This window comes from Perca fluviatilis, chromosome 4 (genome assembly GCF_010015445.1).
Source record: "Perca fluviatilis chromosome 4, GENO_Pfluv_1.0, whole genome shotgun sequence".
NCBI classification, from domain to species: domain Eukaryota; kingdom Metazoa; phylum Chordata; class Actinopteri; order Perciformes; family Percidae; genus Perca; species Perca fluviatilis.
Window position 1 is genome coordinate 8,828,994 of NC_053115.1, and position 16,111 is coordinate 8,845,104.

The 16,111-nt window shown below is 43.0% G+C and overlaps 1 protein-coding gene across 1 annotated transcript in view; it reads left to right on the plus strand.

Moving 5' to 3' along the window:
• Window positions 1–3,270: 3,270 nt before the first annotated feature.
• tafa4b (TAFA chemokine like family member 4b) overlaps window positions 3,271–16,111 on the plus strand; it is a 39,903-nt gene continuing 27,062 nt past the window's right edge. The window contains exon 1 of the mRNA XM_039798377.1: window positions 3,271–3,768. The gene's annotated coding sequence lies outside the window, so the exon portion shown is untranslated. The remainder of the gene's footprint in view (window positions 3,769–16,111) is intronic.

Consider the following 16,111-nt stretch of genomic DNA (forward strand, 5'->3'; position numbering starts at 1 on the left):
GGACACTATTTATGGCCCTACTCGGGTTACTGCCAGTGACCTCGTAAAGAAATGAAGAATCTCTATGCAGGGGGGATCAAAAGCAGAGGAACCAAGATGTCTGTTCTCATTAACCTTCATGGCGGCTCCAAATCGATGGCCAACTGCTGTTGTTTAGCGCAAAGCCTGCCTGCTGGATGGAGCCTATCCAAAATGGAACACTGAAGTGGAAGACGTCAGAACGTGAAAAACACATCGGGTTACCCAACCAACCTTTCGACTTAAAGGAGGCTATAAAGGAAAACAGTGTACAAATTACAAAAAAACTTTTCCTCTGTGTGTGAGGTCGTTACAAGTGTGCACAGTATAACCTTATACTTGCTCCATTGGCCGCCACCGCAGCGTACGTGCACTTGTGTAATTAATGGTGTCGCAGGCAGGCATATTTTCTCTCACCCATCATCGGTGAACAGGCCCCACATTTACTGCCTCAGGCCTCTTGAGGTTTACCACCCAAAGTTCTTCAACAGCCATGTTTGGGTGGCCTTATTTCGTCGTGTCGTAAGTAATCGTGTGCTTTCCCTCCAGAAATGTTGAATTGCTTATTTCTGTCGCCCTTAATTCAGACATGGTGCAGTGAAGAAATGTGCTTTAGACGCGTCAGGACAGTAGAGCTGATTGCAAAAAAAAGGCTGAGGCGTAATCACTGAGGTGGAAGTAAAGTCATAAGATCACGCTGTGATTCACACTTCAGAATTAGGATTTTTTTTTACCAGTTTGGTTTCAAACCGTGAGATATACCACTAGCTGTTTTGTCTGACTGTTCGTGTCCTATTTTAGTTTGTTTGACATTTCCACTGGAACAGCCGTATCGGCAGTTATATTCTGAACCCTGTGCTCCGTTATTAAACAACTGCGAGTCCACACACCAGCACATATTGGCTTTAATTATTTTGATTATTGCCCAAAGCTAGTTTTTAACAGTTAAAGTTTAAATAGTTTATCTTTGTGTTTTACGACGTGATCATTAGCATAATCTAATTTATCTCAAAAAGACAAACATTTCTCTGCACTAAACCCAGACACATCAATCACAACACGCTCATCTTACATTTGTCACTTTTCCAGGCGTCCCCTACATCAGGAAAACCGTGTCTCTCAGAGGGATTAATGCAGGAATATCGATTTAGGAGGAAGAAATATGCCTCAATTTATGAGCAGATATTTCCTTAATGTTTTTCTCCCCTGGGCGATGGTTATTGGTGGAATAATCCCAGAGGGGATCCTATAACCCCGCTCCTCTGATACATGACACGCCAAGAGGACTTCAGCCTACACTTTTACTTTTTCCACAATACCACAATCTATAGGGATACGTCTGCAACCTGCCATTCCGGCTTAAGACTGAAACACTGAAGCGAATACACACAGTGAACCATGTTAAGAAGTAAGAGTAATGGCTCTGCAACAACTATACATGTAATGGGAAGTATAAGGGAAGCCAAATTAAATTTCACACCGCTCCACCTCACACTTTCAAGTCCGTGTTTTACGTCACATGATCTGGTTTCCTCTGATTCCATCTGGCCCCTCTGAGGATAAGATAAGTGCTATGGGCTGTTGCATCCATTAGCGGCCTCACTTTAAGATAAAAGGCCTGTGATCCCCATTGCGACACACAAGTTCAGTTCTAGACACAACCATTTGCCGGTGCAGACAGGATATATTATGTTTTAGTGTTTTTTTTCCCCCTTCACTTACACAGTTCATCTACTTTTGTTTATTTTGTCTGCAAGCTAGATTAGCGCCTTGACAGCAAAGAAAGCGCAAAGAAAAGCCCAGTGACAGGACAGTCTGGAGCTGTCCAACGTCCTGAATTTATATGCAGCGCATCTGGCCCTGTCCATGGTGCTGAAACTAGGATCTTTACTTAGTTGAATGTTTTTTTTTTTTTTTTTTATCTAAATCGTACATCCTGGTGAACCCACGTCAATGACTAATCTGTTCTCAGTCCAAAGTCAGACAGATCGATTTGTAATAGATCCAAGCCTAATTGAATCCGTTTCAAATAACATACTTTCTCACTCATGATAACAAAATGGTCATACGGGTTTGAGGACAGTTCCAGACAAGCTTAAGATACATGCCTGTGCTCCTTGATGTTGTCCTGGAATTCATTACATTTCATGGTGTATGTTTTTTGTTGTTGCTTAGATAAGTTAGAAGGTACGTATCTTTATACTACTCCCAGCAAAAATGCCTCCAATAACACAGAGCTCACAAGGAAGACATCTGAACGTATCGGATACTCCTCACCTTGGGTCGTTAGCTGACATCGACCTCCTCAAGTCTTAACGACTGCAAATACAGCGCAAAGCAATCAATCGCCATCAACACACTAGAATATTCTAGGGATGGAATAATTGATAGGCTGTCTCCTGGTGCGTAACGGAGAGGCGGCGGTGATTAAATTCTGTTTAACATCGCGGTGGGGGGAGATTTTACACCATCCGCGCATATAGCCGAGCACAGAACCAAGTATTGATATCCAGACACCATCTGTAACATGATCGAAGTGTAGAGGTGAAGTAGACTATTATGTGATTAGGAGGGGCCATCGACTCGTGCACAGTCCAGCACCTGTCAGTCATCAGACCCCCTCCTCAGCTCAACTCAAGTTATCCACAAGTAATGGAGTGGTGGACATTGAAGTGTAAGATGACCTCCAGCCTGTGATCACTATTAGGAAAACTTCTACTAGTTTGAACACAAATCAATAATACTTTCAGGGACCTTGTACTATCTTACTCTTTTTAACTCTTTACATGGGATATAATCCCACAATGTATGACAATGTTGAACGGTGCCTTGTCAGGTGTACATCCAAAGTACTATGTACAGTATATACGTACAGCCTAAGTTTTTCTATTTGTGATCTATTGTACCCGCTACGTTTTAATACTCATTGAAACAAACCATAAAACGTGGAAATGATAAGTATTCCACTATGACGACAACCGACTTTGCAGTCTAAGAATGGCTGTCATGTATCCCATCTCTCCTTGGACATACAGGGACATAATTGTCCCCCCCACACACACACACTCCCCCACACACACACACTTCCTCTCTATCCCAACAGTCCAGGCTACTTGTGAACTACATGACATCAGTGGGGAAGAGGGGGTGTACTTGGGAGCTGGTGAACTGGGCGGGCGCTGTTGCACGTGTTCAGAATGGGGAAAACGGGCTCGCATCGCATTTCTCATGTCCAATCGATCCCTGCTCGGGAGGAGCGACGGGAGCGCAACTATCACTCCTGCATCACTTTACCATCACTCTCATCAGTATCGCTCCGGCGACTGTAACGCCTCTGTGTGACAGTCGCGCGCAGGGGGATGAACTTGTGTGGAGTGTTCGCCAAAAACATCAGCCCGTTGTGTGTCTTTGGGGGATTTACGCACTTTTGATGACTTTCTCCTCAGTGTGGTTTTGAGATTTTACGCGGCAAGATCATGGCACGTTGGGGCACATCGCTATTGCGCGAGCTCTGTTTTCTCACCCGGCTCCGGAGGGCTGGTTCTCTGGTGAAGCAGTAGCCCTCCTCGCCCCTGCTTCAGTGTGTTTGTGCGCGGGCTCCGGGAACTGGACATGAGGCTCAAAATGATTGCCCCGTTTAGTGGAAAACAAAATCAGTGGAGTTGAAGCAGAAAGTGGCAAAGCTCTCTACTATCTCAGCTGGATCCTTTACAATTCCCTGTGATCATGCCATCAAGTTGATAGATTTGGGTAAGGTGGTATTTTTTTATTCAAATTCAATTAGTATATATTTACACTTTAATTCCCGGTGTCTTCTCATGGCGCGCAGTCAATAGGCTAATGAAACGAGGATGGGGTCAGAGGGGTACTTTGGCTGTAGAGAGATGTGGAACATTTTTTTTCCATGGGCAGCAGGGAGAGAAGGGGTGGTGACTTGCTGACTGACTCACTAAACGCCTGGCGAGCTGAAAGCAACTTTGATGTTCTTGGCTCAGAGCGCGGCGAAATTTCTTTTTGCTGAGGAACGATTTCTTAAAAGAACAGCAGGACTTCCAACGAACCCTTCCCTGATCTCCTAGTGACTCCGCTCCCTCTTGGTGCGTGATTGCCATGCGTAAAAATGGGACACATGATGAGCCGATTCAAACGGCCGTCAATTCCGCTGACCGTGTGTAGCGCGTGAGGGCAGGGAAGATTGAGATGAGATTGATGCAGTGTTTCATCCTTGTGAGGTTAAATAAGCGATCGGCCGAAACTCGGCGCTGCTTAATACCTATTGAGTGATCTGCGAGGCTGATACGCTGACCGGGCTCTTTTCACGCGCCTTCTAATCGATTTGCATGGATCATGATCGGCTGGAGATAGAGAGGAAAGCGCGCGGAGCTCAGACATGCGAGAAAAAAGAGGTACCGCCGGGCTCTCCGGGCAGATTGCGCACGGAGGCAGGGAGGTGTGATGCAGATGCTAATGGGCACGCTCTATTGGGCGCACACACTCGGCACGCACAGACACACTCCCTCCCCTCTCTCTTATCCGCACACACAAACTGAGAGGGGAAAATTACTTGGCGCATGTTAATGGGCGCAGTAATGAGACCCAACCCCTATCGCGTTGTAATTGTTAGTCATCCTTGTCTCAACCCCTCCCTCTCCCATCATCTCCTTACCTCCCTCTCCCTTTGCGTATATCCCTCGCTGTCCCGCTGCTCAGCTCTGCGATTTGTACTGTATTGAAATAGTGTAATTATTTCCCCATTGTTTTTAGCGCACCGCACTGGCACTCCACAGAAAGTGGTGTCATTAGTTTGACAGGGCAGACAGGAGAGGAGGGAGAGGGAGAGGAGAGCCGGATGGAGAGGATCGGTCCATGGACTTAATTCTCATTGACAGTCACATTAACACAGGAGCAGCACTCTTAATCCTGGGGAGATTACTCTCTCCAACCTGACCCCCTGTCACCCAGCCATCCTCCACACACACACACACACACACACACACACACACACACACACACACACACACACACACACACACACACACACACACACACACACACACACACACACACACACACACACACACACACACACACACACACACACCTGTATGAGAGTGGCACTCTTACGTCTGGCTGTGCCGCTTTAGTGGATGACTTCTCCTCTGTCTTTGTCACCCTTTTCCATCTCCTCACACCCACACACGCTCCCACTGCACATTTCACAGATCCACACACACAGACACACAAAAAAATTCACACACTTGGTAATTACTCTTTTCTCCAGGCTCACTCTCATCTGAACCCTCCTATAGTAGCTCCCAGTGGTGGGACAACTGGTATGCTCAGAGGGCTGTTCGGCTCTACATGTCTCAACAGCCTCTTATTTACTTACCCCACAGAAGGCTGTTCAGGATGACTGGCTGGGGATGAGGGGGAATGGATTGTGTGCATTTGTGATTGTGCATGAGGATATGGCCATGGCCAAGCAGAGAGGCGATGGACGGCAGCGAAGAGAAGGGAGAGCAAGGGAGGCGAGAGAAATGAGCCTGAGAGATAGAAAAAAATATTTGTGAGAGATGAGGTTAAGGGAAGGAGATAGTGTGTGTGTGTGTTGGTGTGTAAGGGAGAAATAGACAGCCTATATGTGAAATGACCTATGTGTGTGTGTCTGTGTGTGTGTGTGCCTGTGCGTAAGTAATATGAAGCACTCTGCACAATGGAATCTTGTGAATCTGTGTGCTTGTTCATGTGAGGAAGAGAAAACACTGAGATGATGATGATCTTGTGTGTTTGTGTGTGTGTGTGTGAGAAAGGCGTTTTTGGAATAATATGCTTGATGAATACAGGGATCAGGCATGTAGGACTGGTGAGGTGACAGCAGCGCGACAGATTGGAGATCACCTCCACACACACACACACACACTGGCATTAACAGGTTGACTGTGATGAATGATACTTCCAGACTGAGAAGAGGAGGAGGAGGAGGAGGAGGAGGAGGAGGAGGTGGAGGAAGAGAAGGAAAGAAGGAGAGGAAATGAAGTGTAGGACAATAAGGAAAAAAAAATTAAAAAAAAAAATTTTGGGTTTTTTTTTTGGGGGTTTTTAGGTGCATTGAGTTTTTTTTTTTAGTCTGACAACATGAATAGGCATCATGCAGTCTGAGTGGACAATAACGTCTTCATTTAGAGAAAATACACCCAGAGACTGATGTCGCTTCTCAAACAGGAGATCCATGACTCTAATAAAGGAAAGAGGGATATTAGACCAAAAAACGTGTGTCTGTTTCTTGTCTCAACCACAAAACCACAGTTGGACAGAGGTCACGATCCATGGTAAAAAAGGATAAAGTTCAAATGTTGCTGACAGGCCAGAGTAGTAACGTGATATCTTGTTAATAGTGTGTGGTGATCCACCAAGTTTAGGCCTCAGTGCATAAAGGAAATCTGTGCCCCCCCCCTCTTTCTGTAGCCAACAGACTAACACAGATCCTCTCCCCTGTTGTGCGTATTGCTCAGCAGTCTTCTTTAATGCGTTTACTAACTCAGGCTGGGAGAGTTTTATCTAATCCACATTCATCACTAAATGTCTGAATTGTGATTGACCACTTAATCTGTTGAAATACTCATGCTCAGAATGGTTTTAACTTTGGTGTTGTCTGCCTCAGACAATTTATTTTGTTTAATTTGAATGATTTTCTTAGCGTTTACAACCCTAATTGTTTTAAATAGAGCAACATCACACTAATGTATTCAATTTAGAGCTACACCGATAAATCAGCCAGACCAATATATCGGCTGCTATAAGCTTATTTCAGCCATGTTGGTATCTGTGTATATGTCAGCCGATATTTGACAACCTGCAGTACAGAAATGCCAAACTAGGTTTGAGGTTATTTAGAAACAGTGTCACCATTACATTTTTTTTCCACCATCTATCTATCTATCTATCTATCTATCTATCTATCTATTATCTATCTATCTATCTATCTATCTATCTATCTATCTATCTATCTATCTATCTATCTATCTATCTATCTGAAGACATCATCATAATCCTTTTTTTCATTACCACCACCAACACAGCACAGACAGGGATCACGCACCAAAACATATGAGCACAGTGGGGTGACTTCATACAAATGAAGTAACAACACAGTTGATCCAATCCTTAAAGCATTCTAAGGCGCCTGTAAAGCAAAGGCGTGGGGATGGTTCTTACTTTCCTCTCACACAGCAATCATTTTGTAAGAGCAGGTACCAACCTGTCTGAACAGTGGAGGTCACATGTTGGAGCGCCACAGCTGTGTGTGTTCCTTGACTTCCATTCTCCCCTCTGTCAGTCAGTGACAGCAAGGCCTCAGTGTCCTGTGTGGTGCCATCACACAGTCCAGACTCTCTCTAATTCCATCTAACGGGTCCTGCTTTGACTGACAGCCCACACTGCCACATGGCTTCCCCCTGTTTCAGCCCAGAGGAGAAAGTGAAAGGCACACCAGCCGCATTCAAACTTTTTGCTCTAATGACTCACGGTTAGTGGATTACCGTTCTTTAGGTGTTGAGTGTTTTGAAGGAGTCAGTCATGTACCGTTAAGGATCTCTTCTGTTTGATCTGTTTGGAATTTTGGAGTAATCAATTTATGTTAAATTCTTAGTCATTTTCAGTTGAGTTCAATTTTTGAGGACGTCGTCGCCCTTTTGTGAAAACTGAAAAAAACACCACTTCACATGCATCAAGGTGATTTCTCCACAGCTCCAACTGACTTTGGCCATGACAAATTTCCCAGAGTGATAGTAATGATTGTAATTGAACAGACACAGTTCCTTCCCACAGTGCTCTATCTATCACCTTGGATGCAATCTGCTGCTTCCGCTCTTGTGTGTGCGTCTGTGTGTGTCTCTGCGAGAGAGAGTGTGTCCCTGTTCGCTCCCCTCTGGCAGCTGGCAGATGTGCTGGTAACCGTGAGCGACAATGTTAGTGTGTTTGTAGGATTATGAAAAGCTCCCAGCATGCTCTGCAGCGTGGGTCCACTGTGAAGCCGTAGTGAGGAAGCGGTGCGGTAGTGGCGAAGCCTGGGGCGGTCATCACAGCAGCCCTCAAACAACACTGTATCTGATGAGTGGGGGTGGTGGGTTCAACCTTGTGGGATGATGAACATGAAAGGGGGAAAGTGGTGGAAGGATGGGGAGGAGAGGAAGAGATAGAAAACAACAGAGAGGAAAAGAGGAAGCCAGGGCCTAAACTGAGCGCAGAGTTGGAAGGAATAGATGTCGGAGAGAAATGCTTCAAAAGAGAGGAGTGTGAGTAGTCAGAACTGAGGGGAAATCTGTCAGAGGAAGTGTAAATGCGCGTCAATGTGGAAGCGATGCGATGTGTCGGTGCACACAGGTTATATGTGTGTGTGCTGGAGGTGATGGCTTTGTAATGAAAACAGCAGGCAGCCAGTGGTCAAGGGTCCCTCTTGGTGGCTGACTGATTTCAGTCACCAGCGGACAATAGCTTCCCTTGGGGATGGCTGCTCAGATGAGGATGAATCATTGTTTTGTGTGTGTGTGTGTGTGTGTGTGTGTGTGTGTGTGTGCATTGTGCAAGTCAACCTTCATTAAACATTGTTTTCTCATATATTCGAGTCCGATTGCTGTGACTCTGCTCACTCTGTTCATCTGGAAAGTGTGAAATCTGTACATTGATATCACACGTGGTAGGACTGGAAAACAAGTCAGATGGAGATCATACTGTAAGCTTTGCTGACACCACTTGCATCTAGGTTACACTCTACATTGAGAAGTCAGATGCTGCACATATGACTATCAACCTATGCTTTCTTAAGCCAATCAGGTCCTTTTCCTCCCAAATGTGTGTGTGGTAAGAATATGCATCTACAAGGACGGGAACATTTGTCTGATATCTGTGTATGATCCTTGTATGGAATTGCTTTGTATGAGTGAGCGAGTACTTGGGCCTGTTTGTGAGTGTGTGTCTCTGGAAGAGAGAGAGGGTTTGAAGCCCTGCTTGTCTCAAGGGAGCGGAGTGATATGGTGTCATGCTCCGGAGACCCACAGACAAATTAATTCACTTATTGACACTGCTGACACGTCTCAGTGACTTTGTAAAATGAACAATTGATCAGGCTTCCTCTCTCTCTCTGTTCGCGCTCTCTGTCTTTGTCTCTATCTCACTCTCTCTACACTCTATTTTCCCTGACCTCTCTCTCTCTCTCTTCTTTCCTCCCTCCTTCTTTGCCATTTCCCACTCTGACCACTTTCCAACTCCTTCATCTGTAGTGTTCTTCTTGTCCCTTCCTTTCGCTCCTTTTCTCCTTTTTACTTTTTACTTTTATCAAGCTCTCCCTTTCCTTTGGCTGGCCAATTGACAGGCGATGCACATACAGGTCATTAATATAATTACGCGCAAGCTGGTCATTAGCAGCTGAGGGGTCTGATATAATCAAGATGTTGGTTTGTCTGCATATATGAGTTTCTGTACGTATCCGGATGTGCAGAGACAGCAAGAGAGAGAGTGTGAGTGTGTTTGTGTTAGAGAAGGAGAGGTTGCGAAAGCAGCTTCTTTATCTGTGTGTCCATTGATTTAAAGCTGTTGTGTGAAAGCGTCGAGAGTTGAGCTTCGGTGAGCGTTTGTCCAGAGCTTTTCTCTTGGCCAGAGGAGTAGCTACAACTACAGCGAGGCCGGGGCTCATAGAAAATCAAAGCAGGCTTCACATCAAGGTTGTTTATTTTCCATTAATCATAATTTGGGCACAAAACATAATGAACAACGTTGCTCTCGGGAGACTCACTGTCAGGGCCTCGGCCGGCTTTTGTTTGGCTCGGGGCCGTCATTCGATACCAGCAGCCACTGAGGAAGTGTCCAGGCAGGGTTGGTAATACACTGCCACACACACACACACACACACACACACACACACACACACACACACACACACACACACACACACACACACACACACAAACACACACTTTGATGTTATCTTTTTCTTATTCTTTGTACAGACAAAGGAGCATTGGTGTGTAGAAACCATGTTTGAACCCTGCTGTGGTTCACCACTTCTCTCCTACCTCTCCTCCCCTTTTCTCCCTCTACAGGTTGGGAAGGGAAGACAAACTTGGGGACATTTTGAGAAGATGCTCGCAGTGAAAGAGTAAATAGAGGGAAGATATAGAAAGAAAGGAAAGAAGCACACTGTAGACTAAAGAGTTGGTTCCTCATCACAGGAAAATTGTCCTTCCTGTTACAAACATTGATGTAATGAAATTGCTAAATTTTGTTTACACAAAAATAATAATTATAATCCCAGTCCTAATAAGAAAGTCCGATATTGCTACTTTGGTACAAGTAACAAATAGTAAAGCCAGGATGTGAGAGAAAACTTTATATTTGCATTTGTGCATGATCAGGGGCAGTTCTGGGGTGTGGGGGTATATGTGTTTATTGGTATGTGTGTATTGTTAGTCTTTTGCAGAACCACATCTATGGAGGGCTGGTGGTATGTAACACTTGAGCTTAACATATTTGGTACCCCAAAAATTGCATGTGGCCCCAGCCTGGCACCTCCATTTGAAATGGTCTAGAACCGCCACTGTGCATGATGCATAGTGTGAATAAAATGTGGGCTGGTATAAAGTCATTGTAACTGGAAATGTTGCAGTAGTCACAGGGAGGAAGATGGATCAGTTGTGGAGACAGAGAGCATAACAGTACATAAAGATTGCGCTTCACCATTCTAAATCCCGGTGTTTACTTTGGTTGTTTTTTAAAGCGAGCCGCAGCCAATAAGGATAAAAGAGGTGTAACAATAGGAGAAAGGCATCAATATTGCAGATACCTAGTTTGTCTCGAGCGGAGAGGGGAGGAAAACCTGCCAACATGTGTGGGGGTGTGAACAGCCATCTAAAAGTGTCTCCTTTACTTTCCACCTTTCCATCCATCTTCCAGTGCTGAGGGACACTGACTTTTAATGGCCTTTTATTGCTTTATTAGAGTGCGCCGGATTTACAGCCCGTGCCCTGCCTCTGTGTGTCAGCGGCTCTGAGGAGGGTTACTCTGATCTATGCCGGCCCAATGCTGGCTGTTTAGGATTTAAACGACTAACTGGGCCGCGGCCGCAGACTTGTTGTGTTAGCGAGCTAATGTTTATTAGCCTGTTAGTGTCTGTGTTGTTTCCCCCTCCATACAACAATTAACAGCCTACATCTGCCTCTCCCCCTCCTCTGCTTTAGTGGGAGAGGTTGTTAAAAGACTTTAATGAGGCTAGCAATGTGTGTGGCAGGTACATTAAGCAAAACCCGGCTTTGAAACAAACTGTGTAAGAGGAGTGATCTGTAGAGGTGTGTGTGTTTATGTGGAAATGTGTGTATGGGGGTGTTTGTCAGTTCACAGGTAGATAAGATGTGTACGTGTGAACTGTATGGGTATACGTGTGGGTTTGTAAATTAGTCTGCTATTGTGTTTGCATGTGTATACCAGCTGGATGGGTGAGTCCATACTCCTTGAAGTGACTGGTCGCCTGCTTCTAACCATGAAACACACATTGGGACTCTGATCATTTCTGACTTTTATCCATGAAAGAGAGAGAGAGGAAATCAGGAGTGATGTGAAAGAGAAAACAAGAGGAAACAAGTTGGTAGAGAGAGAATCAGAAGGAGGGCAAAGAGCAACCTTGGAAAATACTAACATTTTCTGAGCACTTTGACAAACACGCACACAAACACACATATATTTCGTGGTCATTGGATCCTGACACGATGGCTTGTGCAACAAGGTATGATTTGGACTTAAGTGCAGGCCGATCAATTGAGCTGTAATGGTACCTTAGTACCAAGGCCATTCTCTGAACTCTGCAGTCAATACCAGAGTCAGGCAATGGTCCTGAATTCAAACCTTCACGCAAAACTTTCTCCCTTTTCTTTCTCCCAAACTGGCCATTTCACCAAACAGAGGATCCTCCATTTAATTGCTTGGTGGTTTATTGGAGAAGACAATATAGTGGTGGAGGTGTAGCATTGAAGATGGATGGCAGTAAAAAGGTGCAATGTTATTATGTGTCCCTCAGATGACTTATAACCTCTTCCTATATACAAAACTATAAAATAATTATATACAATGATATAAATGTACAATTGCTGTGGACCTTAAAGATGAACACAATGTAGTTTTTTATCACACACTTATGGGCCCTTTCATACAGGTGCTTAAGAAGATTGTGTCTGCTAATTTAAAAGTACATATTTATGACATGTGTGTCATAAACAGAACTATTATAATGCAACCAAACTACCAATGCAAAATATTGCAGTGTGTTAAAAGTATTGTATGTGACTGGTAATAAGTATTAGTATAGGGTTGTATAATATGTCAGCAAAAACATTGTCATTAACATGTTTGTACATACATGGCACTTAGAGAAATGTATTATAATTATATTTAAATTTATATATATACATATTTTTTTTTAACTTACATATCATCTGTAGAGTAGTCCCGTGTGTGTGACTCACAATATGTCCACGATTTCTACCCCCCGCCTCTGTCTAATGCCAGAGTCAGAGGAGCACACATGCAGGTTCTGTAACCGTTATACATTGACTTTGTAGCCTACAGAAAACAGTGGGAGAGGAGAACGCAGAGATTAACATCTGCACACTGATAAAGGGAGGAGAGGGGAGAAACAGCGAGAGACAGAGAGAGATAGACACACACACACACACACACAGGCATGGATACTGAAGAGAGCTATAAGGGCATAAGAAAAAACAAACAAGAACCAGTAAAATTGCATGCCGTGGCGGCTGACCATAAGGGTACGGAAAAATGGGGCTCTGGCACTGGTGTTTTAATTTAAGTTTGTGTGTCTGTGTGTGTTGGCACACACCCGCTCTATCTGCCCAGTGACCCAGAGGAAATGGTGAGAAGCTGCATGCTGTAATGGTTTAGAGTCGGAGGCAGACAAATATATAGAAACAGAACATTACACACCCTAACTGAATGTTAATACTCTGCAATTTTGGCAGAAATCTGAAACGCTTCACATAAGATTCCATTGGGCTTTGTGCTTTCGCCCGTTTCATTTTCAATATCTTTCCGCCTTAGGGAGATGCACTTTGTTTTACACTGATATGCTTTTTGTCTGCTTGGTCTGTGTCTGGGCACAGAATCAGCATACAGAGATACTGGTGTGGTGCTTGTGTGGTCTGCATTCTCACTGCCTTTCTATTTCTCACACATGCACATTGGAGTTCAACCAAAGCCCATGTGACAAAACCCATACTGAATTGTGTGTTCCTGTATTTGAGATTTATACATTTTTATTACTTTATTTCATTTTGTATTATTATGCAAATCATTTAAAATACCAAACCAGAATCATTGTAAAGCATTACCAAACTGAATTGCTGAAAATTCATAAAGTCAATGTAAAGAGAAAATTAAATTGCAGGTTGACTGTTTTTTTTTTTTTATGTAACTGTGGTCAGGTAAAAACCTTACCCTCAGAACAGGACCCAGCTGGCCGTATGTGTTAGTGTTACGTATCGGACATTTCATTAAAGTCCATTATTGTTCATTGAATCAGCCAGCCAATATATCAGTCTAACGTTAAAGCTCATTAAAGTGTGTGATAATAAGACAAACAAATAATCAAGACTAAAGGACTACTGTGTGGATTCCATCCCAAAGTGTAGAACAGACAAACAGTACAGGATGTTTTTCTTAGAGCTGTATCAGTAATGGAACTAGAAATGCCAAGAAGGACAACATCATCATTCAAGTTTAAAAGAGTTGATTCTAATGAGAGTTATTAAATATGCTAAATTTCTTTCCTGCTCATTTAGATTTTGTTATTTTAGCTTTACAGCTGTGAAGTAGACAATGAGAAAGCTCAGGGAGTCACCAACAGTGTTTTGTCAAATACAGTATCACGTGAAGTATCACACATTTCCAGGGAGTAGTTTTTCCTTTTTTTTCAACCTCGATACTGGTCAAAATCTTAAAATGTTGACCTATTCATGTGTTAGACAAAAGATCAAAGGTCACCAAAGTCATCATCCTGAAGATCGTGAATGTCCATAAGAAATATGAGATTTTTTGGCCAATAGACAGATCTTGCTCTGGACCAAAGTTTTGAATGGATCAACCTAATGCCCAACATCATCACCTGGAGGCATCTACTGACGCAAAAATCAATCATAGTTTGATGACAAGACTATCTTGTCACACAATCCGATGCAAGACTTTTACAAATCATTCCATGTTTTTTCAGTGGAGTCTGATAAACAGCACTTTAGGAAATGCAATTACTCCAACAAGAGATAACATATCGATATAAGAAAGATAAAACAGAGACACAAAACTGGTGACACAGAGGTTATCAAGTAATGATGCAGTTTCTATTCTTCGCTCAGTTCTATTGAACAGGAACTTCCTGTACTGTCCTGACAAATGATACAATCTACGTGACTGACAAACAGCAGTGAGTTGGTAACATCCCCATCTTGCAGAATGTGTCTCACTGTCTGTTTTTTTGATACATGTTTCCTGATTTTACGGATAAGGTTGCCGAGATGTTATGTAGAAGAAGGCTTTCATTTTGCAAATCCATGTGCGTATGTTTGTGATTGTGCATGTGTGCTCGGAGAGTGCTGACAGATGATGGTGTTTGGATGCAGGGCACACAGATATATTTGTGGCCGAGGTGAGATTGTTTCATTGCATGTCAATGAGCCCCTGTGTCACTCCTGTGTGATTACTGCAAGAAATGACACAAATCAGCCCTTCAGCCCACAGAGACACAGAGTGGGAGAGACGAGGTTGGAGGGTGATATAGGAGGAAGGATGATTTTAGAAAGAGCAAGACTTGATGTTCTCAGATAATAATTAAGTTTGTTAATGTGTGTGCATGCGTGTGTGTGTGTGTGTGTGTGTGTGAGTGAGAGACCAGTAGAGGTGACTGATGGGACATTTTGTCCCTGAAGTCCTGACGAGACTGAGCTGCATCTGGAGACCACAAACACACACACACACACACACACACACACACACACACACACACACACACACACACACACACACACACACACACACACACACACACACACACACACACACACATGCACTGTTGTGCTCTTTTAACGAGTGTATCAGAGAACAAAGCTGATAAAAAATGCGAGCCATGGCCTAGCCTTTAAAAAGAGAATAAGAAATGGGCTACAGTGCTGCCATGCAGCATGCCTAATCACAAAGCACACACAGCACATGCACATTGCATACTCTCCCATTCTATACTGTACTGGAATGAAAACTACACAAACAAATAAACACACAAATGCAAATTTCAAATGCACAAATTACAATTACAATTAAAAATGCAATTAATAGGAAATTCTTTATTAGAAATAACCCCTTGAGATGTAGCATCTCGTTTTCAAGGGGGTCCTTAAAGCCAAACATATATAATACATTCACAATTAGACAAAACAGTTAACAAAACAACTTGAGAGACCTCAAGAAAAACATACATCAGACATACACACTGACAAACAAAAGCAAAGCTCTCCTTCAGACCAAAACCACCCATATCCTCCCCATTCAAACCATTAAATATTAGACAATAAACAGTGAAGGTCTTCCATATACAGTTGAAAAAAAAAAGAATTTAAGGAAAATAAAAATAAAAATAATAATAATAATAATAATAAATAAATATATAAAATAAAGTAAATAAATAAATAGATGAATAAATAAAAATATCAAGCATGAGGAAAACAGTTGCAGCTTGTATGCAAATAATTAAGAAGAGCCATCTTAAACTGATGAAAAGAGGAGATAGATCTAAAAGACCTAGGTAAACCATTTCAATCCTAAGGGGCTTTAAATTTAAAGGCTCTCCTCCCAATTTCTTTGGATATATGTGGTACAGAGAAAAAAAGGTGGTCAGTATCTCTTAAACTATAGGATGGTAGATATAAAATCAAGTGTTGTTTCAGACAGGATGGGTAGTTTGAAAAAATGCATTTATGAACAAACTGCAACCAGTGAAACTGACATCTAGCATTTAGTGAAAGAAAATTCAATGACTGATACATTT